Below are 26845 nucleotides of genomic sequence, written 5' to 3' on the forward strand. Positions count from 1 at the left end.
TCTCTAGTTGTGGCAAGTGGGGGCCACTCTTCATCGCAGTGCACAGGCCTCTCACCATCGCGGCCTCTCTTGTTGCGGAGCACAGGCTCCAGACGCGCAGGCTCAGTAATTGTGGCTCACGGGCCCAGTTGCTCCGTGGCATGTGGGATCTTCCCAGACCAGGGCTCGAACCCGTGTGCCCTGCATTGGCGGGCAGATTCTCAACCACTGCGCCATCAGGGAAGCCCCTATGCTTGTATTCTTTTCTCACCTTCTGTCTTTTGTGATTTGGGGGGCCTCTTGTTTGGAAACATATTTGAGGGACTCTCAGAACTGGAAGGAAGTATTGGTGCCCACCAGATCCCCTTTAGCCACTGTTGTACCTATTTCCGGGCTGTCACGAACAGCAGACCCCATGTCATTCTCTAAGCCACCTTGCCAGAGTTACTTGGTGGGGTCACACCCCCTGGGGCAGGGGAGGCCACTGACTAGTCAGGGGTATGAAAACCCAGCCGCCTTGCCCTAGGGTGGGAGGACTCTGGTGTTATTTATTTAGTTATTTATTTGTAATAAATTTATTTATTTATTTTTGGTTGCGTTGGGGCTTCGTTGCTGTGCGCAGGCCTTCTCTAGCTGCGGTGAGCGGGGGCTACTCTTCGTTGTGGTGCACAGGCTTCTCATTGTGGTGGCTTCTCTTGTTGCGGAACATGGGCTCTAGGCATGCGGGCTTCAATAGTTGTGGCGCGTGGGCTTTCAGTAGTTGTGGCTTGCGGGCTCTAGAGCGCAGGCTCACTAGTTGTGGCACACAGGCTTAGTTGTTCCGCGGCATGTGAGATCTTCCACGACCAGGGCTCGAACCTGTGTCCCCTGCATTGGCAGGCGGATTCTTAACCACTGCGCCACCAGGGAAGTCCTCTGGTGTTATTTAAAAATGCTTTAGCACCCCCAAGACCTGCCCTTCCCTATCCTCTCCCCTCACTCCTTCACCTGAAAGTTTTCTCCGGCGAGCTCTCCCTCAATAACTCATATAAAAGCGAACCCCGTCTCAGGCTCTGCTTGTGGGGAAACCAAGCTTAGACAGGCCATTAGAGACCATGTGTTTTTTGGATTAGAAACTGAGGTTCTAGGTTTAGAAACTTCCAGCTCTGAAAGTCCCTAAAACTGTGTGATTTACTCAATCATGCAACAGGTTAGTGGCAGGGCCAGGCCCAGGAACTACTCAACAGCCAGAAGGCATCAGGGGTATGGGGTGAGGCCTGCTGGTGAATGTGGTGCAGAGCCAATGTCGCAGCTGTGGTTTACTAGCAGCTGTGCTCCCAGATGAAGCTTCATCTCAGGTAAGACCCCCTCTGCATGAATTGCTCCAGAGACTTTATGTTCAGAATTCCACCCCCTTCCTCCTGTATTAGAGTAGTTCACACTAAAGTGTGAAAGATTGGCAGCTCAGAGACAATGCATCCTGAAAAGAAGATGCTTGTTAACCCCAATAAATCTGTAATTCGATGGACTTTTTGTCAGGGTGGTAAAGTGAGTTGGAAGAATGCATACAGTGCAATTCTGTAGGGTTTTGAGGGCGTGAGGGAGCCATATATCAGGAAATTCCTCAGCTTTCCCAAGGATCAGCTTCCCCACTTCCATTTCTGCTTCTCCTCACCCTCTTCTCCCCACAATCAGATACGTTGAGAAGTGCTGGTGTCTTCCTCACGTTTTAACAGCTGTGCCTGTCAAAGGTGCGAGTCACTGGAGGGGAAAGTGACTCAGCTAAAGAAATAATTTGGCCAAAAGTGCATTTTTGTAAAGAACAGACTGGTGATTTGAGCTAAGCTCCCCGGTAAGTGACTGATCTCTCAGAAGCACAGAGGACTGTGTATGATTTAGTAAATTTCCACACCATTTTCTAAAGGGCTGGCATCACTTGCTGGCTCAGGCAGGTTTGTGATATAGGTCTGGGCACGGCAGGGAAGGCACTCCTGAGGAGTGGCCGCCTCCCTGGACGGGGTTTCACCTGGACAGTGTTTCACCTTACTGTCCAAGTGGCCTTGGGCAAGTAATTTAATTTTTCCCTGGCACAGCTTCCTCATCTAAACAAATGGAGCTGGATATTCCAGAACCTTGGTCCTCAAAGTGTAGTCTGCAGACCAGGAGCATCTACAACACCTGGGAGCTTGTTAGAAATTCAGAGTCCTGTGTCCCACCCCAGACCTTATGAACCTGTATTTTAACAAGATTCCCAAGCCATTTGTATACATATCACAGTTTGAGGAGCCCTGCTCTGGACAAGACCACTCAAATGTAGTCCTTAAACCAGCTGCATCAGTATCACCCAAGCTTGTTAGAAATGTAAGTTCCTGAGCTCCAGACCTACTGAATCACATCTCTGAGGGTCGGCCCTAAAAGCCTGTGTTTTAACAGCCTCTCCAGGTGATTCTTAAGCACGCTGACCTTTGAGAAGCACCCTCAGTCAAGTAACATTTATTCTAGCAGAAGGTTGGCTGTAGAGCAGCTGTTGTATACAGAACTTGTTCAGTGCTGCTTTGCGGTTCTGGAAACGCTCACATTGCACTCCACAGCAATTCTGGGATGTTCTTTTGTCTTTATCTTGCTTTGCCAAAGAGAAAACTGAAGTTTAAGGGAGGTTAAGTGAGTTGCCCAAGATCTTTCTATCTCACAATGTCTTGTATAGCATTATTGACATAAGATGTTTCTGGCAAAGTCAGCTGTTAGAGGGTAATAAAACTCCTCGTAAATATTTAAGATTACCTGTTGATAAATGACAGAGGCTCTTGGAACATGAGCTGGGATAGATTTTGTGGGTCTTGATCAAGGCTTAGGAGCTCATGAACTGCAGCTCTTCTTTTACAGTCTCTTGTTGTGATTAGATAATATGTTCACATGGTTTAAACATCATATAATAAAGGACTATAGTCAAAGTTTTTCTTTCACTCTTGTTCCATAACCACCCCGTACCTTCCTCCCTCAGGTAACTGTTTTTGTTTTTTTTAATTAATTAATTTAATTTATTTATTTTGGCTGCGCCGGGTCTTAGTTGCGGCACACAGGATCTTCATCGCGCCACATGGGATCTTCATTGCACCACGAGGGATCTTTTGTTGTAGCATGCAGCCTTCTTAGTTGCGGCACACATACAGGATCTAGGTCCCCGACCAGGGATCGAACCCAGGCCCCCTGCATAGGGAGCGCACAGTCTTACCCACTGGACCACCAGGGAAGTCCCCCCCAGGTAACTGTTTTTAGTTTATTGGATTTAACCTAATTAAAGCTGATCCTTGGCAAAGCTGTGGAATCTCCTGATATATGGCTACCCTCATGACCCCCAAAATCTCTGAACTTGCAATATATGCATTTTTCCAATTCACTTTATCATCCTGACAAAAAGTCCATCAAATTACACATTTATTTTGGTTAACAAGCATCTTCTTTTACGGATGCACCATCTCTAAGAGGTTCTGAGCTGCCACTCCCTCACACTTTAGTGTGAATTATTCTAATACAGCATCTCTTTATACAAATACAAGCATATACAAATATGTATATATATATGTGTTCTATATAACATATATTAACTATATATAATAGCATATATCACATATATTTAATGCTTTGTCACCTCTGCCGACACAAGTTACAAACTAGAATACACGGTGCTGTTCTGTGCCTTGCTTGTTTCACTGAATATATTACGCAGTTCTATTGTGTGATAGCAGTTGTTTCCATTCTGTTATCACAGACATTGCTTGTATAGGTGGCATTTTGCCAGTGCTTATTATATGTGCAGGATAAATTCCCAGAAATGAGATTGCTAGGTATCTGCATTTGTAATTTCAAGAGATATTGCCAACTTGCCCTCCTTAAGTTAGTACCAATTTGCACCTCCACCAGCTTTGGTTGAGAAGTTACTGTTTTCTCACCTCTTTGTCAGCTCATTAAATTGTCACATCATTGGATTTTTACCAATCTGATAGGTGAAAAACAGTGACTCAATTGAGTCTTTTTTTTTTAATATTTATCTATTTATTTTATTTTTGGCTGTGTTGGGTCTTCGTTGCTGCACGCGGGCTTTCTCTTGTTGTGAAGAGCGGGGGCTACTCTTTGATGCAGTGCGCGGGCTTCTCATTGCGGTGGCTTCTCTCGTTGTGGAGCATGGGCTCTAGGCGCGTGGGCTTCAGTAGTTGTGGTGCGTGAGCTTAGTTGCTCCGCGGCATGTGGGATCTTCCCGGACCAGGGATTGAACCCGTGTCCCCTGCATTGGCAGGTGGATTCTTAACCACTGCGCCACAAGGGAAGTCCTCCTCAATTGAGTCTTCATTTAAATTTGTAATGAAAGTTTTAAACTTAGAATATGTGTTTACGGGCCATTTCTATCTCTTTTTCTATGACTCTCTTACTATTAGTATTCTGCTTATTTTAAAAATTGGATTGTAGGGACTTCCCTGGCAGTCCAGTGGTTAAGACTTCGCCTTCCAATGCAGGGGGTGCGGGTTCTATCCCTGGTCCGGGAGCTAAGATCCCACATGCCTGGAGGCCAAAGAACCAAAACATAAAACAGAGGCAATATTGTAACAAATTCAATAAAGACTTTGGAAATGGTCCACATCAAAAAAAAATCTTAAAAAAAAAATTGTATGGTTGCCTTTTTCTTTATTTCTAGGAACTGATTCTCTACTAGGGAAGGTTGCCATTTTGCCTTTGATAAAAGTCATGTCTAACTTAGTTGTTTCTCTTTTGTTTTGTTGATGGTTGGTTGGTTTTGTTTGCATGTGTTTTTATTTTTTGCAGTCAAATTTATCAGTCATTTCCTTTATGGCTTCTGAATGTTGAATCATAGGTACAAAGGTCTGCCCCACTTCAAGATAACATGTTATTTATTTTCTTCTGTTATTTTACATCCAAATTTTGATCCATTTGGAATTTATCCTGAGGTATGCTGTAAGGTATAGATCCAACTTTTTTTTTTTCCAGATGGCTATCTTTTCTCTGCTGAATTGAAAAGCTACTTTTATCGTAAGCTGTTTGTCATAAGCTTTTTTTCTCATACATATGTGGGTCTGTTTCAGAACTTGCTACTCTTTTCCATTGGTTTCTCTGTCTATTCATATTCATTCATGTTCACGGTTTTGCTTGCTACGGTTTACAATATTTAAAAATATCTTTTGGTGTATTGAAGGGCTGCCCCTTATTTTTAGATCTCTTTCAGGCTACTCTTGCTTATTTTTCTGTTTGAACTTTGAAATCTGGTATATAATTACACACACACGTGTTGGTGTTTTTACTGGAATTGCTTTAATAAAAACTGAAGTATAACACACATACAGGAAAGGGAACAAATTGTAAGTATACGGCTTGATGAATCATCATATAGTAAAGTGAACTATTACCCAGATCTGGAACTGGAGCAGTACCAGCATGGAGAAGCCCCACTCCGGTCCCCAAGCAGTTATTACTACATCGCCCTCTTCCAAAAGGTAATTATCATCCTCATTTCTTATGTCATAGATTAGTTTTGATTTTTTTAAAAACTTTATATAAATGGATTCTTTTGTATTTGGCTTCTTTTGCTCAACATTATATTTGTGAGGTTTTTTAAGTCTGTCCTCCTGCTGATGGACAATTAAGTTGTTCCCAGTTTTTGGCTATCATGAATAATGCTGCCAAGAACATTGTAACACATGGCTTTTGGTGCCCCTATATATACATTTCTGTTGGATATTTACTTACGAGAGAACTTGTACATGGGATATGCATATGTTCAACTTCAGAAAATACTGCCAAACTGTGTTCCAAATAGATATGTAACCATTTACCCTCCTTCCAGTGGTATCTGAGAATTCCAGTTATTCCTAGTTCCTGCAACAATTGGTTTTGTTGGTCATTTGGATTTTACTTACTCTGGTGTGTGTGTAGTGGTAATTAATTGTGGTTTTAATTTTCACTTCTGTAATGACTAATGAGGTTAAGCACTTTAAAATATGTATTTGTTGGCTATTTAAATATTCTTTCATGAAATGTATTGGGATTGCTTCAAATTTATACATTAACTTCAGAGAATGGACATATTGATGATGTTGGATGTTCCTGTCCAGGAACATGGTATGTCTTTCCATTTGTTTAAATCTTCTGTGTCCTTTAGTACTGTTTGCAGTGTTTTGGTATGGATCTTGCACATTTTTTGATAGGTTTATTCCTAGATATTTTATGTTTTTTATGGAGTCTTTTCTAACTGGCTATTGTTTGTAGTAGTTTCTTTTTTTTTTTTAATTTTTATTTTATTTTTATTTTTGGCTGTGTTGGGTCTTCGTTTCTGTGCGAGGGCTTTCTCCAGTTGTGGCAAGCGGGGGCCACTCTTCATCACGGTGCGCAGGCCTCTCACTGTCGCGGCCTCTCTTGTTGCGGAGCACAGGCTCCAGACGCGCAGGCTCAGTAGTTGTGGCTCACGGGCCCAGTTGCTCCACGGCATGTGGGATCCTCCCAGACCAGGGTTCGAACCCGCATCTCCCGCACCGGCAGGCAGACTCTCAACCACTGCGCCATCAGGGAAGCCCCTGTAGTAGTTTCTTAATTGATTCTTTTAGCTGTTCTAAGCTTATAATCATTTCATCTATAAATAGAAATATGTTTCCAATTCCAATTCCTCCTATGCAATTCTTTACTTTTTGTTTTTTTAATTGAGATATAATTGACATATAACATTGTATTAGTTTTGGTGTACAAAATAATGATTCCATGTATGTATATGTGTGAAATGATTACCACAATAAGTTTGGTTAACATTTGTCACCACAAGTAGTTATAATTTTTTTCTTATAATGAGAACTTTTAAGATTTGCTCCTTTAGTAACTTTCAAATATACAATGCAGTATTGTTAACTATAGTCACCGTGCTGTACATTATATTCCTTCATCCGATTATTTTATCTCTCATTACTTTAACTTATCTAATTGAACTGGCTAGTACCTCCTGTACAGTGATAGTGTGCACATGTGTGTTATATCTGACTTTAGTGGGAATGCGTCTGGTGTTTGGTGTTTTCTAGTTAAGCAAAATGCTGGCTTTTGACTGAGATTTATTTATTTTATCTTATTAAGGAATTATACATTGATTCCTACTTCGGGATTTCTTATCAGGAAAGTGTGTTTTTTGTCAAATTTTGTCAAATGCTTATTCAACATTTATGGATTTCCTGGGATCTATCATTATGTTATACTATATTAAGAAGTTTCTGGGAGTTCCCTGGTGGACTAGTGGTTAAGATTCTAGGCTTTCATGGCCGTGGCCTGGGTTCAGTCCCTGGTCAGGGAACTAAGATCCTGTGAGCCGTGCAGTACAGCCAAATAAAAAAAAAGAAGTTTCTTAATATTGAACCATCCCTGTACTCCTGGAGTAAATTCCCCTTGGTCTTTTCTTTATTTCTTTTTTGGCCACTCCACGTGGCTTGCAGGTTATTACTTCCCTGACTAGGGATTGAACCCGGGCCACCGAAGTGAAAATACCAAGTCCTAACCACTGGACCGCCAGGGAATTCCCTCCCTTTGGTTTTTTAATGCGCTGTGCCACCCTACTGGAGACGGTTCTTTGACTGAGCCAACAGCTACTGTGGACTCCTCTGGAGAGGGTCTAGGGACATGTACAGAGTCAGTACATATGGACTGAAGTGTCCTTTCCTAAAGTAAGGAACCATTGGTTTGATTCTTTTTTAGCAAACCCAGCTCCACACTCCTTCCTGGTGTAATGGACAACAGAAACTGGGGTTTTGGGAATCCCCTGGTGGTCCAGTGGTTAGGACTCTGTGCTTTCACTGCTGTGGGTCCGGGTTCAATCCCTGGCCAGGAAACTAGGATCCCACAAGCCATGTGGTGCAGCAAAAAAAACAACAAAAAAACCCCGACAACTGGGGTTTTCCATCCAGTTGGGAAAAAATGCATGTTTCTGATCTTAGCCTTTTTTTCAGTTTAGCTCTGTTGTTGTTTGGTTAACTTTCATCTCAAAACAAAACAAAACATTCCAAAACCCAAAAAACAAAATTAAACAACCTTAATACTGTTACACTCAGTTTTTGTTTATATAATGCTTTGGAGGATGTCCCAGTAGACTTTGGGACTCACTGCTCTATTGTTTCTCAAGAAGGGAAAAAAGTTGAAGGAGTCTGGATATTTAACAAACCTTCGGGTTCTCAGTCACTGGGGAATCCAGTGCCCAATCCAAAGAAGAGGCATCCACTTGGCAGTGCAGCCAGTGGTTAAGACTTCCAGGCCAATTTGTCTGGGCTCAAATCCCTCCTCTGTGTACTGCTGTGTGACCTCAGACAAGTTATATCACCTCTCTGGTCCTCAGTGCCCTCATCGAAAATTAAAGATAATAATGGTCCTACCTCTAGCCTTGTTGTGAGGATTCGGTGAGTTCATGCCTGGCAAGTTCCTTGGCCATAAATGTGGGGGATCCGGAATGGAGATCAGAGCATCCAGTGCGGATTGGGCCAGGTGGTCTTTGCATTCAGTGACCTTCCTGACCTTTGCTGATGCCAATCCTCATGCAGATATCTGCCGGTGTGTTTAGACAAGTGACTGGCAAGTTCTCAGGGTCATGGGCTTCTAAGATGAAGCCAAATAATGAAATAAAAATTCCCCTTTTGTAAGTGCCTGGGCTGCAGAAAGCAAAGGAATGGAAGATTCCTTAAGGTTGATATTTCAGATAATAAATTTGTGAGTTACTGAAGAGCTGGGTTAAGGCTCTTGGCCCCTAATCAGGCTTTTCTGCAGCCTTTAATTCTAAGGCTTGGACCTCCCTTGGAAGTGGGTTGGCTCATTTTTGAATGGGGCATCTGCAGGGTGGCTTTCTTGGGTAGTGCTGCCTGTAGTCCCCATAGTATTTGTGTCTGAGAGGGTAAAAGAGGCATTTTGCTGTGGGCAGAGGGAACAGATGCGGAGGGTGGTTGAGTGTGAAGGGAGAGCCATTGGGAGGGAGGGGCTCCCTGGGCAGTGCCCCGGTTCTCCCGCTAAATGTGGATTCTGAACAGCATTGCCTGGCTCTCCTTCAGGTATTCTGTCTAATTTGGTGAAGCAGAAGCCAAAGGAAGCCTCATCACCAGCTTGCTGTTTCCAATGAGCTATTTGCAACTTAAAAAATTGTAGTATAATTACTTAAAATAAAAGGCACAGACCTTAAACATTCTGTTTGATGGTTTGTTCGTTTCCTAGGGCTACCGTAACAAAGTACCACAAATTTGGTGGCTTAAAAGAACAGAAGTGTGTTCTCTCACAGGCCTGGAGGCTAGAAATCCAAAATAAAGGTGTCAACAAGGCCATGATTTCTTTGACCTTTCATTGCCTCTTCCTGGCTTCTGGTGGTTGCTCACAATTCCTTGGCTTGTGGACATGTCATTCTGATCTCTGTCTTGATCGTCACGTTGTATTCTCCCTGTGTGTCTCTATTTTCTCTTCTTATAAGGACGCCAATCATTGGATTAGGGCCTTCTGTAATCTGGTATGACCTCACTCTAATTTAACGAATTAAATCTGCAAAGCCCCTATTTCCAAATAAGGTCACATTCTAAGATTCCAGTGGACATGAATTTTGGGGGGACACTATTCATCCCAGTACAGATGGCTTTTGACAATTGTGTATACCCAGGTGACCACCACCCCAGTCAAGAACCAGGATATTTCCATAACTATGGATTTGCTCATGCCTCTTTCTAGTCAGTTCCTACCACTACCACCCACCCTAGACAATCACTGTTTGATTTCTGTTACTGTAGATTAGTTTTTTTCCTGTCCTTGCATTCGAGTAAATGGAATTATGTAGCATGTGCTCTTTCATGTCTGGCCTCTTTTGCTCAAAATGTTTTTGAGATTCATCCATGTTGTTGCATGGATCACCAGTTTGTTCCTTTTTCTTGCTGAGTAGTCTTCCACTGTGTGATTATACCACAGTTTGAATATCCATTCTTCTATTGATGAACATTTGGATTGTTTTCAGCTTTTGGAACTGCATATTATTCATAGCATGAATATAGTAGCAATGCACATTCTTGTTTGTTCTTTTTGTGGACATAGATCTTGAGTTTTCTAGGTTAATACTAGGAGTAGGATTGCTTATTCATAGGGCAGGTATATATTTCACTTTATTAGAATTGCCAAACAGTCTTCCAAAATGATTGTATGCTCCCAAGGGCGATGTGTAAGAGTTCCAGTTGCTTCGTATCCTCATGAACTTGGTTACTTTCTTGGTAGTAGTTATTTTCTTTGATGCATAGAGAGGGTAACTCTCTGCAGAGGTTTCCATCCACAGAGCTGTCGAGCTAAAGGCCCTCCAGCTACTGACTTCTGCTTCTCTCCTTTTTGTTTTGTTTCGTTTTCTTTTTTATCGTGTTGCTCCAAGGAAGCTTTCAGGCAAAAAGGTCTGCTGGAGTCCCTTTGTCCACTGTCCCTTTTTTCTGAGAAGAGCAGAAGTATGGACTCTCCACACTCTGTTCTTCTACTCTTGAGTCTCCTTGCTTGTTGGAGGTCAGAAGTTGAAGGTCAGAGGTTGGAGATCAGAGGTTGGAGTCCTTCAGAAGGACATCAGCAACTTTCTTGAAGCAGGAGCTGTTCAGAGTGTTCAGGGGTCCCACGTGACTAGTTCCACACTGTGTTTGTTTCTTTCTTTCACAGTCAAGTATTTTGTTCACAGATCTCTATTGATGGTACAAAAGCAACAGCAATAAAGGAAATCATTCAAAAATAAAAGAGAGAAGTTCACTGGTCTTGGAATATATTTGGGGAGTGGGGGTGGATAAGTTGCCTTTAAAGTTAAAACTGAAAAATTACCACATAATAAAAGCCTGTGCTTTGAAAAAATAAAAAAGAGAAAGCTTAAGTTTTCCAAAACCCGTCTTTACTGCTATTTATAATAGTGAATAATAATAATAGTAAATACTGAGCTACCGCATACCATCCCATGTTCTAAGTTTTCCATATATAGAAACTCGGTAAATAGTCCCAGAACGCTTTGAGGTCAGAATTTTGTATCAAGGCCATTTTACAGATGAGGAACCTGAGGCGAGAAGAGAATGCTGATCTCTCCCAAGGCAAGGTGGAGCCAGAATTTGAACTCAAGGGTTCTAGCTTCAGAGTCTGTACATATCTTACCTGCACATTTTTTCCTTAGGGTCATTCACATTTTGGAAACCTAGTCACATTTATTTAAAAAGGAAACATTATATCACTACCATAAATGGGAGATCCATATCACTTGCCAAAGATAGATGATAACTATAAAAACAAATACTCTGATAACAACATTATTCTAACTTATTCCTATTGTTTCTCCCCCCAACACCATTTTTTTTTTTTTTTATGGTTTGTGCTCTTGGTGTCAAATATAAGAAAATTTTGCCCAACTCAAAGCCACAAATATTTTCTCCTAGAATTTTTATAGTTTTAGGTTTTGCAGTTATGTCTATGATCCATTTCAAGTTATTTTTATGCATGGTGTGAGGTAAGGGTTATGCTTAATTCTTTTTTTTTAAGTAAGGATTTCCAGTAGTTTCTGCAGCATTGGTTGAAAAGACTCCCTTTCCATGTCTTCTCTGAGTCTGACTTTTCCCCGGGAATGGGAGGATTAATTCTCGCAGTCGCTACAAGGAGAAAAAGGTATAATCATTGTGCTACACTGGATATATACCCATTGGCACACGGTCAGGACTCAATAAACAGCAATTAGTTCTCAGATTATGGTAACTGCTTTCCTGTGGTTTGGCATTTAAGTTGTTTCCAGTTTTCTTTCTTCAAGTGTAAACAGCAATGCAATGGATATTCCAAGCGTACTGCTTCTTTTTTCTTTAAAATTATTTTAGAGTATATTTACACATCTTAATCCATACTACAATTAGTGTTAGAAGTGTTTGGATTCATGCGCTCTGCCAGAAGCCAGAAGCCAGAAGCCATGCATTGCTTTTGAATTAGCTCTGCTTCTAACTAGAGGGAGCTCCTTGGGAGTGCTAAGAACTGGAATCATCACCTTCCCTGGCAACCCCCTGCCACCATCCCCAGTGGGTATTTTCTCATCTTCCCTTTAGCTGCACACACTTTCCCATGGTACTGTTTTCTACTCATTTATTTACCTCCTTGCCTCCCCCACTGGCCTGTATACCTCTTACTGGAATCACACCTTACCAGTTCCCAGCACAGTGGCTGCACATAGTAGGTGCTTAATAAATGTTGACTGTAAGAACAGCATGCAGCACAGCATGAACTAGTACTGCCGCTGGGTCTGTGGACTTCTCTGAGATGAGCTTTCTGATAACATTGTTCTTTTAGCACTGGTGCTTTCATTCCAAGACATCTCATCATTTAAACAGCGTTTTCTAAGTGTGGATTATGTGCCATTAGGTAATGTTGGATGGTGTAACATGGTACTTGGATCCTGCATTAAATAACATTGAATCCCAGAGTGAGGAAATTTCTTTTCAGATCTTTTTCAATCCTTCTTACTTCTCTAGGACATCGTTTCTCAGCCTCAGCTGAGAAACAAACAATTCTTTGCTGTGGGGCGGCTGCCCTGTGCAGGGTAGAATGTTTACAGCATCCTGACCTCCACCCACTAGATGCCAGTAGCGCCGCCACCCCCAGTTCTGACAACCAAAGATATTTCTAGGCATTGCCAAATGTCACCTGGGGGACAAAATCCACCTCCCAGCTGAGAATGACTGCTCTAGGAGAAAGACTCAGTCTGGTGCTAATATATTTCAAACACCTCTCTAACCCTTGCTAGTCTCCCTTTTCCAAAAAGAGAACAGATCCCTAGTTCAGCAGGCAATGCTTTCTCACTCAAATTTACATTATTTTGCTCTCCTTGATGTTACCTTCTCATTTTGGCAAGTTAGAATTGTTTTCCTCTCAAAGTAAGTGTTATGAAGTTTTCTTTACAAATAAATTTCAGTAAAAAGGTGAGTGACTATGGAGAAATATACCTCAAACATGTAGATATGGCCCAAATAGCTCTGTGTTAGACACCTGGTTCTAAGGAAACGTTGAGTAATGCATCTTCCTGTTTCAGTACTTCTGTCGTCTGCAGCACTGGGCAGGCTTTTATGTTTTCTTTTTTAAAATTAATTAATTAATTAATTTTTTGGCTGTGTTGGGTCTTCATTGCTGCGTGCAGGCTTTCTCTAGTTGCGGTAAACGGGGGCTACTCTTCGTTTTGGTGTGCGAGCTTCTCATTGCGGTGGTTCCTCTTGTTGTGAAGCATGGGTTCTAGGCACACGGGCTCTAGTTGTGGCTCGTGGGCTTTAGAGCGCAGGCTCAATAGTTGCAGCGCACGGGCTTAGTTGCTCCATGTGGGATCTTCCCCGACCAAGGATCGAACCCGTGTCCCCTGCATTGGCAGGAGGATTCTTTTTTTTTTTTAGACATCTTTATTGGAGTATAATTGCTTTACAATGGTGTGGCAGGTGGATTCTTAACCACTGCGCCACCAGGGAAGTCCAGGTTTTTATGTTTTGCTTCATCTAAGTCAATACTCCAGCTTGGTAGATGCCCTAGGGATCTGGTGTAGGTGCCAAGCCTCCCAGACGTGCTAACACTGATCACATACATGCAGCACCTGTCAGACGTGTACTCCCTGCTACAGGCATTTGGTCTGTGGATCCAGGAGTGAGTCTTAGTTGATAAAATCATTCAGGTAGCTTTGGATTACAAGGGTAAAGGCAGTGCATGTCTGGATGCCAGCCAATCTTCTTCTGAGAAGCAGGCATTTGAAAACAAATCACACAGGCCTGGAGACTTTCTGATTTCATAGAGAGGTCAGACGTGGGAGGAAAGTACACTATGTCATTCATATCAGATATCTTGGCAAAGCTGCTGACCTGCTACTGACTCTGCTTGCCTCATGGGAAAAGGCTTGATCAGATAGCCATGTGAGTGAGAATATCACACTTGGCACCCTTGATGAATTAATGGGTCTAGGCATTAAGCATTGGTAGCTATCAACATCAGAAAAGAGTGAAAACCAGACATTACCTCCTGTTGGGAGAACCCAGCACCACGTGTAGTCGTGACAAAGGATTTAAGCTTGAGTCTGATCCAACCCCCAATGTGCAAAAGCAGAGAACAGAGGAACGTGTTGAATTGCACAACACGTTATGCAGATGAGTGTGCAGACTGGGAGCACTCTCTGGTACACATATCCTGGGTTCTTTAACAGATGAATTGTAAAAGAATGGGATGGAGGAGAAATCCTGTAGATTGTAGATTAAAAGAGGCTTATGGGCTTCCCTGGTGGTGCAGTGGTTGAGAATCTGCCTGCCAATGCAGGGGACACGGGTTCGAGCCCTGGTCTGGGAAGATCCCACATGCCGCGGAGCAACAGGGCCCGTGTGCCACAACTACTGAGCCTGCGCCTCTGGAGCCTGTGCTCCGCAGCGGGAGAGGCCGCGATGGTGAGAGGCCCGCGCACCGCGATGAAGAGTGGCCCCCACTTGCCGCAACTGGAGAAAGCCCTCGCACAGAAACGAAGACCCAACACAGCCAAAATAAATAAATAAATAAAATAATAATAATAATTAAAAAAAAAAAGAGGCTTAAAAGATATGAAATTTTAAAAATGGGCAAGGCTGAAAACTAAACTATACTGTCTAGGGAGGCACACTTGGTTGATAAAACCAGAAAGAAAGCCAGCAAGGTGATTGCTGTAATAATTAGGATGCTGGTTACTTTTTTGGCGAGCTGTAGTTGAGATGGGGCTCATGGAGGACCTTTTAGGGTGGCTGACTGGGTCCCATTCCTTGATTTCACGGTAGATATAAAGTTTGTTTATCTTATAATAATTCATTAAACTATACATTTGTTTTCTGTTACCTCTATGTTTTATTTTAAAATAGTTTTTAAAAAGCAAGGTGCAAAAGAATATGTGTAAAATGCCACCTTTTGTAGGCAAAAAGAGGAAATATGAAAAATATACTTGTATTTTAAAATGTAAACAATGTAAGAATAAACCAAAAACTAGTAAAAATATTTATCAGGGAGGGGGAAATAAGGGGGGGAGAAAGACCTTTCTGAACATGGCTTTTATAGTTTTTACTTTGGAATGTTGTGTTTTATATAATTAAAACACAGAATTTAAAACAAATCTCTAAAAATAAGAAACAAATGGAAATATATGATCTTTTGGGTTTTTTTAATATTTATTTTATTTATTTGGCTTTGTGGGATCTTCATTGCGGCATGCAGGCTCTTTAGTTGCAGCATGCAGGAGCTTTAGTTGTGGCATGTGGGCTCTTTAGTTGCGGCATGTGGGATCTAGTTCCCTGACGAGGGATAGAACCTGGGTCCCCTGCATTGGGAGCACAGAGTCTTAACCACTGGGCCACTAGGGAAGTCCCGGAAATACATGATCTTTTGACTATACATTCCCATTGGGAATATGACCTAAGATGAAAGAACCACAAAGAAATCTTAAACTGCACAGACTTGTTTTATTGTTATCAGTGTTACTATTGAAATATTTTGAAACTTCTATATATATGAAAGGATAAAGAAAATAATTATCTTAAGTGTCATTAAGAAACAAGATTTTCAGCACAAAAGAGATGCAAATAACAATCTAAAGAAGTTTAAAAACCTTATAATTCTGGGACTTCCCTGCTGGTGAGGTGGTTAAGAATCCACCTGCCGATGCAGGGGACACGGGTTCGAGCCCTGGTCCGGGAAGATTCCACATGCCGTGGAGCAACTAAGCCCATGTGCCACAACTACTGAGCCTGCGCTCTAGAGCCCGCGCGCCACAACTACTGAAGCCTGTGCGCCTAGGGCCCATGCTCCACAACAAGAGAAGCCACCGCAATGAGAAGACCCCGCACCGCACCGAAGAGTAGTTCCTGCTCACCGCGAGTACAGAAAGCCCGCGCACAGCCACAAAGACCCAATGCAGCCGAAAATTAATTAATGAATTAATTAATTTAAAAAACCCCGAATTTCCTAGGTCTATTCACATAAACACTGAAAACCCAATAGTAATGAGCGTCTGTAGTATTCAGGCTGTGGTTTCTAAGTACCAGTTCCCACTAAAAGAATTCCTTGGAAAAGTAGCTGATTTCTATCTAGTCTGAGGCAGAAAATGTACAAGATGAGCTTGGAACCCCCAGTCATGGCTGAAATCAAGGAAGCTATTGAAGACTACTGGAGTCTGTCAATAGGACAGGAACACACTGGAAGGAGCTCCCACTAGCCAAATGATGAAATAATTCAAATGTTAAAAAGAATAACAAACAACCACTTTGGAAAATAGGCTGGCAATTTCTTACTGTTTAAATCTCCAACTATCACCCAGCCACTCATTCTTAGGTATTTACCTAAGAAAAATAACGTATGTCCACAAAAAGACCTGTATGCAAATGTATGTGACAGCTTTATTCATATTTGCAAAAACCTGGTACAATGGAAAACTACTCAGTAATAAAAGGAAGAGCGGATTTCCCTGGTGGTCCAGCGGTTAAGACTCCCTGCTCCCAATGCAGGGAGCCCAGGTTCGATCCCTGGTCAGGAAACTAGATAGATCCCACATGCCGCAACTAAAGATCCCAGACGCTGCAACTAAGACCCGGTGCAGCCAAATAAATAAATAAATATTTTTTTTAAAGTAAAAGGAAGAGACCACTGACAGACTTTAGCAACATGGAAGGATCCCCAACACATTTGCTAAGTGAAAGAAGACAGGACAGAAATAGCAACATATTATATGATACCATTTATATAATATTCTGGAAAAAATAAAACCCCAGGAACAGAAATGAAGTGATTGCCAGAGGTGTGGGGTGGGGAAGAGGATTGACCGCTAAAGGATACAGGGGACCTTTCTGGGGTGATAGTAATGTTCTACATCTTGAATAATGTGTTGGTGTATATAGTTGTGGAAACTCATCAAAGAGGCTGAACTTTAGTGTACATCGATTATACCTCAGTGAACCTGACTTTAAAGTAACTTCAATGGATTGAAATCTAAAAATTAAAAAATTAATGAATTCAAAGTGATACTGAAAAATCATCATTAATTACCTTTGGAAGATGTTAGGGAACAACTCATTCTGAAAGCTGGTAAATAAGGGGAAAGAATCAAGCTTTTATCCTGCTTTTTCTACCCAGACCAAATTTTAAGATTAGAAAATAGATGAGGAAGGAAAGTTCTACTTTATAAAAGAATCACAGTAATAAATATAGAAGAGAAGATAGAATAAGAAAGTCACCACCTAAGGAAATTACTGGATCAAGGCTATAATCATGAATACCTGATGAATGGTAAAATGTTGATGGAGAACTTTATAATGGATGGATCATGGAGCAAGAACATGACATTAGCTCATTAAAGTGGGACAAACAGAACTTCTGTGCCTCCTGATGTAATGCAGCACCTCCTATGGAAATTATACCTGAGCCCAGTGAAGCTTCCTGATCTAAATATTATAAATACAGAGATAAATATGTTAAATGACATTCCAGGGGTACAATTATCCAAATCCAGAATGTGGGATGTCTACAGGACAAGTGACCCAGTTTCTTCAACAAAAACAAAAAGGGAAAAATAAATTATTATAGATTAAAATGTCTTAAGAGTTCAAAACTTACAGAAAGCTACAGAAGTCAAGACAGTGTGGTATTGGCATAAAGATATACATATAGGGACTTCCCTGGCGGTCCAGTGGTTAGGACTTAGCGCTTTCACTGCCAGGGCCCAGGTTCAATCCCTGGTTGGGGAACTAAGATCCGGCAAGCTGTGTGGCGAGGCCAAAGTAAATAAATAAATAAATACATACATACATACATACATATAGATCAATGGAATAGAATTGAGAGTCTAGAAATAAATCCATATCTATTTATGCATTTGTGGTCAACTGATTTTCAGTAAAGATGCCAAGGCCATTCATTGGGGGAAAGAATAATCTTTTTAAAAACTAGTGCTGAGGACTTACCTGGTGGCTCAGTGCTTAAGAATCTGCCTGCCAACGCAGGGGACACGGGTTCGAGCCCTGGTCCGGGAAGATTCCCATGTGCCACAGAGCAACTAAGCCCATGTGCCACAACCGCTGAGCCTGCACTCTAGAGCCCTCGAGCCACAACTGCTAAAGCCTGCACGCCTAGAGCCTGTGCTCCGCAACAAGAGAAGCCACCACAATGAGAAGCCTGTGCACCGCAACAAAGAGTAACCCCTGCTCGCCACAACTAGAGAAAGCCTGCGTGCAGCAACGAAGACCCAATGCAGCCAAAAATAAATAAATAAGTAAATTTATTTTAATAAAACCAAAAAAACAAAACTAGTGCTGGGACAACTGGATAGCCACATGCAAAAGAATGAAGTTGGGCTCTTGACTCACACCATATATAAAAATTAACTCCAAATGGATCAAAGACCTAAATACAAGAGCTAAAACTATAAAATTCTTAGAATAAAACACATGTATATCTTTGTGCCCTTGGATTAGACACTAGTTTCTTAGATATGACACCAAAAAGCATAAGTAACCAAAAAATAGGAAAAGAAATAAAAAATAAATTGGACTTCATCAAACTTAAAAAGTTTTGTGCATCGGGAACACTATCAGGAAAGTGAAAAGACAACTCACAGACCAGGAGAAAATATTTACAAATCATACATCTGATAAGAGTCTAGTACCCAGAATACATAAAGAACTCTTGTAACTCAAAAATAAAAAGATAAACCAGTTTAAAAAAATAGGCAAAGGATTTGAATAAACATTTCTCCAAAGAAGATATACAAATGGCCTATAAGCAGGTGAAAAGATGCTCAACATCATTAGTCATCAGGAAAATGCAAATCAATACCACAATGAGATACCACTTCATACCCACTAGGATGGCTGTAATGAAAAAGATAGATAATAACAAGTGTTGGTGAGTATGTAGAGAAATCAAAACCCTCGTACATTGCTGATGGGAATATAAAATGGTGTAGCTGCCTTGGAAAGCAGACTGGCAGTTCCTCAAAAAGTTAAACGTAGAGTAGCCATATGACCCAGCAACCACATTCCTAGGAATATACCCAAAGAGAACTGAAAACTTACACCAACACAAAAACTTGTACACAAATCTTCATAGCAATATAACTCATAATAGCCAAAAAATGAAAACAACCCAAATGTCCATCAATTGATGAATGGATAAAGAAAATGTGGTATATCCATACATTAGAATATTATATTACAATAAAAGGAATGAAGTACTGGTCCCGGTGGTAAGATGGTGGCCGCTGCAGAGTGTGATGTGGTAATGGCAGCAACTGAGCCAGAGCTGCTCAACCACAAAGAAATGAAGAAGGAAACAGTCTTTCAAGGAGCAAGAAGGTGCATACTATGTCAAGAAAGATTACAATGACGCTTATTATATATAGATATCTATATACAGCTATTATATGTAGATATACTCTTTCTATATATAAATATACAGTAGCCATGTGACGTGTGTGTGTAATGGAATACTACTCAGCCATAAAAAAGAATGAAATAATGCCATTTGCAGCATCATGGAAGGACCTAGAGATTATCATACTAAGTGAAGTAAGTCAGGAAGAGAAAGACAAATACCATATATCACTTATATGTGGAATCTAAAATATGATACAAATGAACTTATTTACAAAACAGAAACAGACAGACATAGGAAACAAACTTACAGTTACCAAAGGGGAAAGGGGGTGGGGGAGGGATAAATTAGGAGTTTGAGAGTTCAAGGCATTCTTTGGCAGTCCTGGGAGTTTTGAAGCATCTGGTCCAGGGATTTTTTTTTTTTTTTCAATTTGACAAATGAAAGGAAACTATTTAGAACCCAGAAAATGCAGACTTGTGCAGTTTAACCTGGAATGTGGACGCAGGTCACCTCCTCCCTTCATCATGTCTCCATGTACTTAGAGCGGTTTTGTTTTCTTAGTTGGATACCCTGTGCCAGTGTGAGTGGGGTGAAGGAAAGGGAGCCAGACTAAAGACTACAGGTAGGGGAGGGAGGCAGAGAGTGAACAGGGAGACAGCTTGTGAATTTTTGTTTTACTGTTTAAATTTATTTAAAAAAAGAAAGAAAATTGAGAATAAAATGTTTCACCCTTATTTTTTAAAAAAAGGAATGAAGTGCTGATAGATGCTATGTCTTAGCCTGCTCAGGTTGCCATAATAATATACCATAGCTTTCCGGGCGGCGGGGACGGAGGTGGGCCTGGCGGGTCCGCGCGGCCTCCGGGCTGGAGCCCGGGTCCCCGCCCACCCCAGCGCCCGCCGCCGGCCGAGCCCCGCGCCGCCGTCCTGGGTCCCGGTGGCCGGAGGTGCGCCTGGGTCCGCGGGACAGGCGGGCGCAGAGGTCGCCTGTGTTGGGGGGTGGGGTGCGGCGAGGTTCTGGCGCCTCCGTGGAGCCTGGTCCGGGGCTGGGGCGTCGTGGCTTGCTGTGCTCTCCGCACTCTCCCGGCTCTGAAGCCTCGAGAACACGGCTAGGCAGCAATAATTTAATGGGGCGTTTGCCTGCTGGGAACTAGGGGCCTGCGGGGGTCTCAGTTCTTGGCTGGCCCGGGAACACGAGGTTGCCAGACGTGTGACGGCAGCAAGTAGGAGTGAGCTGCTGGTGCAGTGATGAGCAGGAAAGGAAGGACAGCGGCTGTTGGCCTGTGAACCTAGGCAAGAATGACCACCCAACACAATCCAGACCAAGGTCCGTGGGCCCAGCTCAGTCCTGTGCGGCTAGTCAGTGGCATAGACCTGCAGGTGTGGCTCTTGTCACTCTAGGACTGGATTCAGGACAGATCCTGCTGATGAGCCCAGGGCACCGTCCTCAGTGCTCCAGGAGAGTGTGCAGTAGTGGAGCAAGGGTGGTGTGCCCGACTCAGCACTGTGGCCACACATGTCCAGTCTGCTGGCAAGGGCAGTGGGCAGCCGGAGGAAGTCATGGCCTTGGGAATGTCCTCTGATGAAAAAGAACCTGCAGGCTTATAAAGTAACTTTTGTGTGGAACGTTGGTGTGCTGAAAAGCAGTTCTGTGTGCTGTTCCCCCTTGGTGTGGATCAGTAGTGCTGAGGCAGCAGGCATGATGCAGAAGTGTGAGCAGAGACCGTTTGGAGTCCCCAAACTCCAGGGAAACTAGAGGTGACAGCCAGCCTAGTGAAGAGGACAGGAGTTGGGGGCGGTGGTGGCAGAAAGGCGCCCGAAGGCAGCGTGTCCCGTCTGCGGTGGCGGTAACCCACCAGGCACCCCTCGTCTCAGCGCCCTAATCCTGGCTCCAGCCGGGTGATCAGGGGAGCTATGAGCTCTTCTGGGCGAGCAGAGCCCACAGTCCTGAGCTGTTCTTTGCTGTGTTTGGGTCATCTCCCCCCATCCAAGGGGAGAAATCTAGATGAGATTTAAGAATTAGTGCTTTAAGAATGTGGATCTCATAGTTGAAACCTTGAAACATGTGTTTTCAGCCCAAGGTGTTAAAGTGAATGGAAGGATTCAATGCCTTTTCAAGGAGGGTGTCTCCATGTGGGCAGAACTAGAGAATAAATGGGTCTTGAATATATACCATAGACTGGGTGGCTTAAACAACAGAAATTTATTTTCTCACAGTTCTGGGGGCTGAAGTCCAAGATGAGGGTACCAGCATGGTTGGTTTCTGGTGAGTGCTCTCCCCTTGGGTTGCAGACAGCCACCTTCTGGATGTATGCTCACGTGACCTCCTTTTTGTGGGATCATGGAGAGAGAGAGAGAGAGAGAGAGAGAACAAGCTCTCTGGTGTCTCTTCTTATAAGGGCACTAATCCTGTCATGAGGGCCCCACCTTCAGGACCTCATCCAGCCCTAATTACCTCACAAAGACCCCATTTCCAAATACCATCATATTGGGGGTTAGAGCTTCAACATAGGAATTTGGCAGAGGCACAAACATTCAGTTTACATGATGAATGAACCCTGAAAATATTATGCCAAGTGACAGAAGCTGGTCATAAAGGATCACATATTAAAGATTCTATTTACATGAAAGGTCCAGAATATGCAAATCCATAGAGATAGAAAGCAGATTAGTGGTTGCCAGGGGCTAGGGGGAAGAGGAAATAAACAGTGATTGCTGATGACTACAGAGTTTATTTTTAGGTTGGTGAGAATGTTCTGGAATTAGATTATGGTAATTGTTGCACAACTTTGTGAATATACTAAAAATCTCCACTGAATTGTGCCCTTCAGAATGGCAAACTTTATGACATGTGAGTTATATCTTAATTAATTAATTAATTGATTTTTTTAGGTTTTTTTTTTTTTTTTGATGTGGACCATTTTTAAAGTCTTTATTGAATTTATTACAATATTGCTTCTGTTTTACGCTTTGGTTCTTTGGCCACAAGGCATGTGGGTTCTTAGCTCCCCGACCAAGGATCGAACCCCCATCCCCTGCGTTGGAAGGCGAAGTCTTAACCACTGGACCGCCAGGGAAGTCCCTTAAAATTTTTTTTAAAAAGAGAGGAAAAAAGGCATAGAGACCCATCAATCAGTGGACCAACTTACTGGGCTCTTAATTCAAACAAAGCAACTTAAAAAAAGACATTTTTTAAACAACCAGGGAAAATTGAACGTGGATTCTTTTTTTTAATTTATTTTTTATTGATGTAACATTGATGTATAATATTACGTTTCATGTATGCAGCATTATATTTCTACTTCTGTATACACTACAGCCTGCTGACCACCAAAAATTTAGTTTCCATCCATCACCATACAGTTGCCAACCATATAGTTACAACATATGTTATCCATTTTGCCCTTCTCACCCTTCCGCTCTGGTAGCCACTACTCTGTTCTCTGTATCTACATGTTTGTTTTTGTTTGGTTTGGTTTGTTCGTTTGTTTTTTATATTCCATGTGAGCAAAATCATATGGTATTGTATTTCTCTGACTTATTTCACTTAGCATGATACCCTCAAGGTGCATCAGTGTTGTCACAGATGGCAAGATTTCATCTTTTTAATGACTGAGTAGTATTCCATTGTATATATAATATATGCCACATCTTCTTTATTCATCCATTTTTTGGCACTTAGGTTGTTTCCATATCTTGGCTATTTAAAATAATGCTATGATGAGCATAGGGGTGCATATTTCTTTTCAAATTAGTATTTTCATATTCTTTGGATAAATACCTAGAAATGTTGGGGGGAGTTCCCTGGTGGCACAGGGGTTAAGAATCTGCCTGCCAATGCAGGGGACACAGGTTCAAGCCCTGGTCCGGGAAGATCCCACATGCCATGGAGCAACTAAGACCGTGCACCACAACTACTGAGCCTGTGCTGTAGAGACCACGGGCCACAACTACTGAGCCTGCGTGCCACAGCTACTGAAGCCCGCACGCCTAGAGCCCGTGCTCTGCAACAAGAGAAGCCACTGCAATGAGAAGCCCGTGCACCGCAACGAAGAGTAGCCCCCGCTGGCTGCAACTAGAGAAAGCCCGCAAGCCAGCAATTAAGACCCAACGCAGCCAAAAAAGAAACAAAGGAAGGAAGGAAGAAAGAAAAAAAAAATTATATTAAAAAAAAAATACCCAGAAGTGTTGGGAATTCCCCGGCGGTCCAGTGGTTAGGACTCTGTGCTTTCACTGCCGTGGGCCCAGGTTCAATCCCTGGTCGGGGAACTAAGATCCCACAGCCACATGGCGTGGCCAAAACAAACAAACAAACAAACAAAAAACCCCAGAAGTGAAATACTTAGGTCATATGGTAGTCCTATTCTTAATATTTTGAGAAAACTCTGTACTGGTAAAACTCTGGCTTTACCAGTTTATAGTTCCACTAACATTGAATGAGGGCTCCCTTTTCTCCACATACTCACCAACACTTGTTATTTCTTGCCTATTTGATGATACCAGTTCTATCAGATGTGAGGTAGGATCTTACTGTGGTTTTGATTTGTATTTCCCTAATTATTAGTGATGTTGAACATCTTTCCATGTGCCTGTTGGCTATCCGTATGTCTTCTTTGGAAAAATGTCTATTCAGCCCCTCTGCCCATTTTTTAGTCAGGTTGTTTGTTTTTTGCTGTTGTTGAATTGTATGAGTTCTTTATCTGTTATGAATATTAACCCCTTATTGGACATATGATTTACAAATATCTTTTCCCATTTGGTAGGTTGTCTTTGTTTTGTTGGTGGTTTCCCTTGCTGTGCAGAAGCTTTTTAGTTTGATAGAGTCCCATTTGTTTATTTTTGCTTTTGTTTCCTTTGCCTGAGGAGACATATCTAGAAAGATATTGTTAATACTGACGCCCAAGAGTATACTGCCTATGTTTTCTTCTAGCAGTTTTATGGTTTCAGGTTTTACATTAAAGTCTCTGATCCATTTTGAGTTGATTTTTGTGTATGGTGTGGGGTAGTGGTGTAGTTTAATTTTTTGGCATGTGGATGTCCAGTTTTCCCAACTCTATTTATTGAAGAGACTATCCTTTCGCCATTGTATGTTCTTTGTACCTTTGTAGTGAATTAGTTGTGTGGGTTTATATGTGTGGGTTTATTTGAACATGGATTCTGTATTAGATGATATAAGGGATTATTGATTTGGAAATGTACAATAGTAGTAATGCGATTATATTTTTTAAAGAATCCTTACATACTGGTAAAATGGCCTGTCTGGGATTTGCTTTAAAATACTTTAGGGAGGGCTTCCCTGGTGGCGCCGTGGTTGGGGGTCTGCCTGCCAATGCAGGGGACACAGGTTTGGGCCCTGGTCTGGGAAGGTCCCACATGCCGCGGAGCGGCTGGGCCCGTGAGCCACAACTACTGAGCCTGCATGTCTGGAGCCTGTGCTCCGCAACAAGAGGGGCCGCGGCGGTGGGAGGCCCACGCACCGCGATGAGGAGTGGCCCCTGCTTGCCACAACTGGAGAAAGCCCTCGCACAGAAACGAAGACCCAACACACCCAAAAATAAATAAATAAATAAATTTAAAGGGGAAAAAAAGGGGGAAAAAATACTTTAGGGAAAAAAACGGAGGATGGGTGAAACAGGAGTGACAGAATATTGATAATTTTTGAAGCTGAATAATGGCTATATGAGGATCCATTTTACTATTCTACCTTATTTGGGTTTGTTTAACAATGCTATAATAAAGTTTCAAAACATAAATCAAATGTGTCAGAGGGGAAAAAAAGTCTTGATTAGTATTGAATTCCAGAAAGTTCATCTTCCAATAGAAGATGCTGAGCTGGGCCCTAGGGCAATGAAAGCACACCTTTGCCCCCAAGTCTTCCTGAGCTTCATTCAGAGGAGAGAAGCCACCAGAACCACTCCCAGAAGGTGCTTTGGGTTAGAACTGACCTGGCTTTTTACAGAGCATTTGCAGAGATGATGCACTTTCAGGCTATATCAGTTAGTTTTTGTTGTGTAACAAACTACCCCCAAAGCTTAGTGGTTTAAAATAAACAAACACTGATTATTTCTCATGATTCTGTGGGGTGGCTGGGATTCTGGGCTGACTTGACAGAAGCCAGATGGATTAGTTTAGGATGTTCTCACTCAAATGCCTGAGGCCTCCTATAGGAAGCTAGCCTGGAATTGTGTACATGACATGAAGCCCTCCCAGCAGCAAGAGAGGACAAGCCAAAGGCACAGGCACATCCCACTGGTCAGAGCAAGTCACAGGGCCAAGCCCAGATTAAAGGGAGGTAGAAATAGAGCCTCCTTTGCAGATTGGACTTGCATTGAATGGGATATGGGAGCCGAGGGAGCCAGTCAGGGTCTGACTCAGCCCACCTCTCTGAATGAGACTTACTACTCAGATGTGGCCAAGAGTGGGTCCTGTGTTATTCATGTGCCCCAGGTCTAGAATCCTCTTTCCACTGAGCAGAGGTGGTGGATGAAATGTTATTCAGAAATATAGACCCTGGGTTAATGGAATTAACCAGAAAAAAATCATTCCTATTTATGCTTTTGTTTATCCTCTTATTTCTGTGGCCTCAACTCAGCCCTATTTTTCATCCACCTCCTCCTTAAATTGAGCGTCTGTGACTCACTCTACAGGGCTGCTAGTTGCTAGAATGTCCCTCCCCACATTCTCAAAGGGCAGAGGGGCTTGATTCACAGGAGGACGATGGGGTTGGGCATGAGGCCTTGGGACAGCTCCCTCCCCCCAGGCCTGTTTCCTCATCTCTGGATGTGGAGGTGGCATGGAATGTCTCTGAGACCCTCGTGGCCCTGCCCTGCTTACAGGGAAGCTGTCAAGCTGGAGCAGGTGGTCTAGTGCTCTGTCCCCTGGGCCTCAGGTCAGGCCTGGCCACTTTGGGGAGAAGAATGCTCTGTGTAGGTGTAATAGATTGGTTGCAAAAGTGGCCCTAATTCTTCACACGCACCCACTTCCATAACTTTTTTTAAATTTTTTTAATTGAAGTATAGTTGATTTACAATGTTGTGTTACTTCCAGGTGTACAGCAAATTGATTCAGTTATATATACGCTCATGTTGCTCATTCATTTGAGGCACTATCTGTTGACTTCCTACCAAGGAACGTGTAGCTCCTCGTCACCCGCTTCCCTCACCACTCATGTGCACCCTCCCCAGGCCCTTGTCCTTCCAGGATCCTTAAGTCATGCTTCTGTTAAATTAACTTTCACTTTTTACTTGCTACTGTGACTTTGAAAATGCTATTTGCAATTGAATTATGTAGAATAATATTCCAACTTTTACTTGTCTAACTTTTCTCTGCATGAGCTTCCAAAGGGCTGTTCCAAACCCCTGGGTAAAGTGGGGGTGGGGTGGGAGAGGCAATTCTCAAACTCCTCCCCCTCCCTCTTCCCCACCAGAGAGAGACAGACAGACAGACACCCCCATTCTTTTAGGTGATTTCCTCTGTGCCCCTCCCCCTGAGAG

General features: G+C 42.5%; 1 protein-coding gene across 7 annotated transcripts in view; it reads left to right on the plus strand.

The window, feature by feature from the left end:
- Positions 1–26845, plus strand: part of IL34 (interleukin 34) — a 70370-nt gene that overhangs the window by 31708 nt on the left and 11817 nt on the right. The window contains exon 1 of one of the 7 annotated variants that reach the window (XM_057534895.1): positions 5380–5462. The exons of the other annotated variants lie outside the window; for them this stretch is intronic. The gene's annotated coding sequence lies outside the window, so the exon portion shown is untranslated. Of the gene's footprint in view, positions 1–5379; positions 5463–26845 lie in introns of those variants that run through there. 7 annotated transcript variants of the gene reach the window in all.

This window comes from Balaenoptera acutorostrata, chromosome 19 (genome assembly GCF_949987535.1).
Source record: "Balaenoptera acutorostrata chromosome 19, mBalAcu1.1, whole genome shotgun sequence".
Lineage (NCBI taxonomy): Eukaryota > Metazoa > Chordata > Mammalia > Artiodactyla > Balaenopteridae > Balaenoptera > Balaenoptera acutorostrata.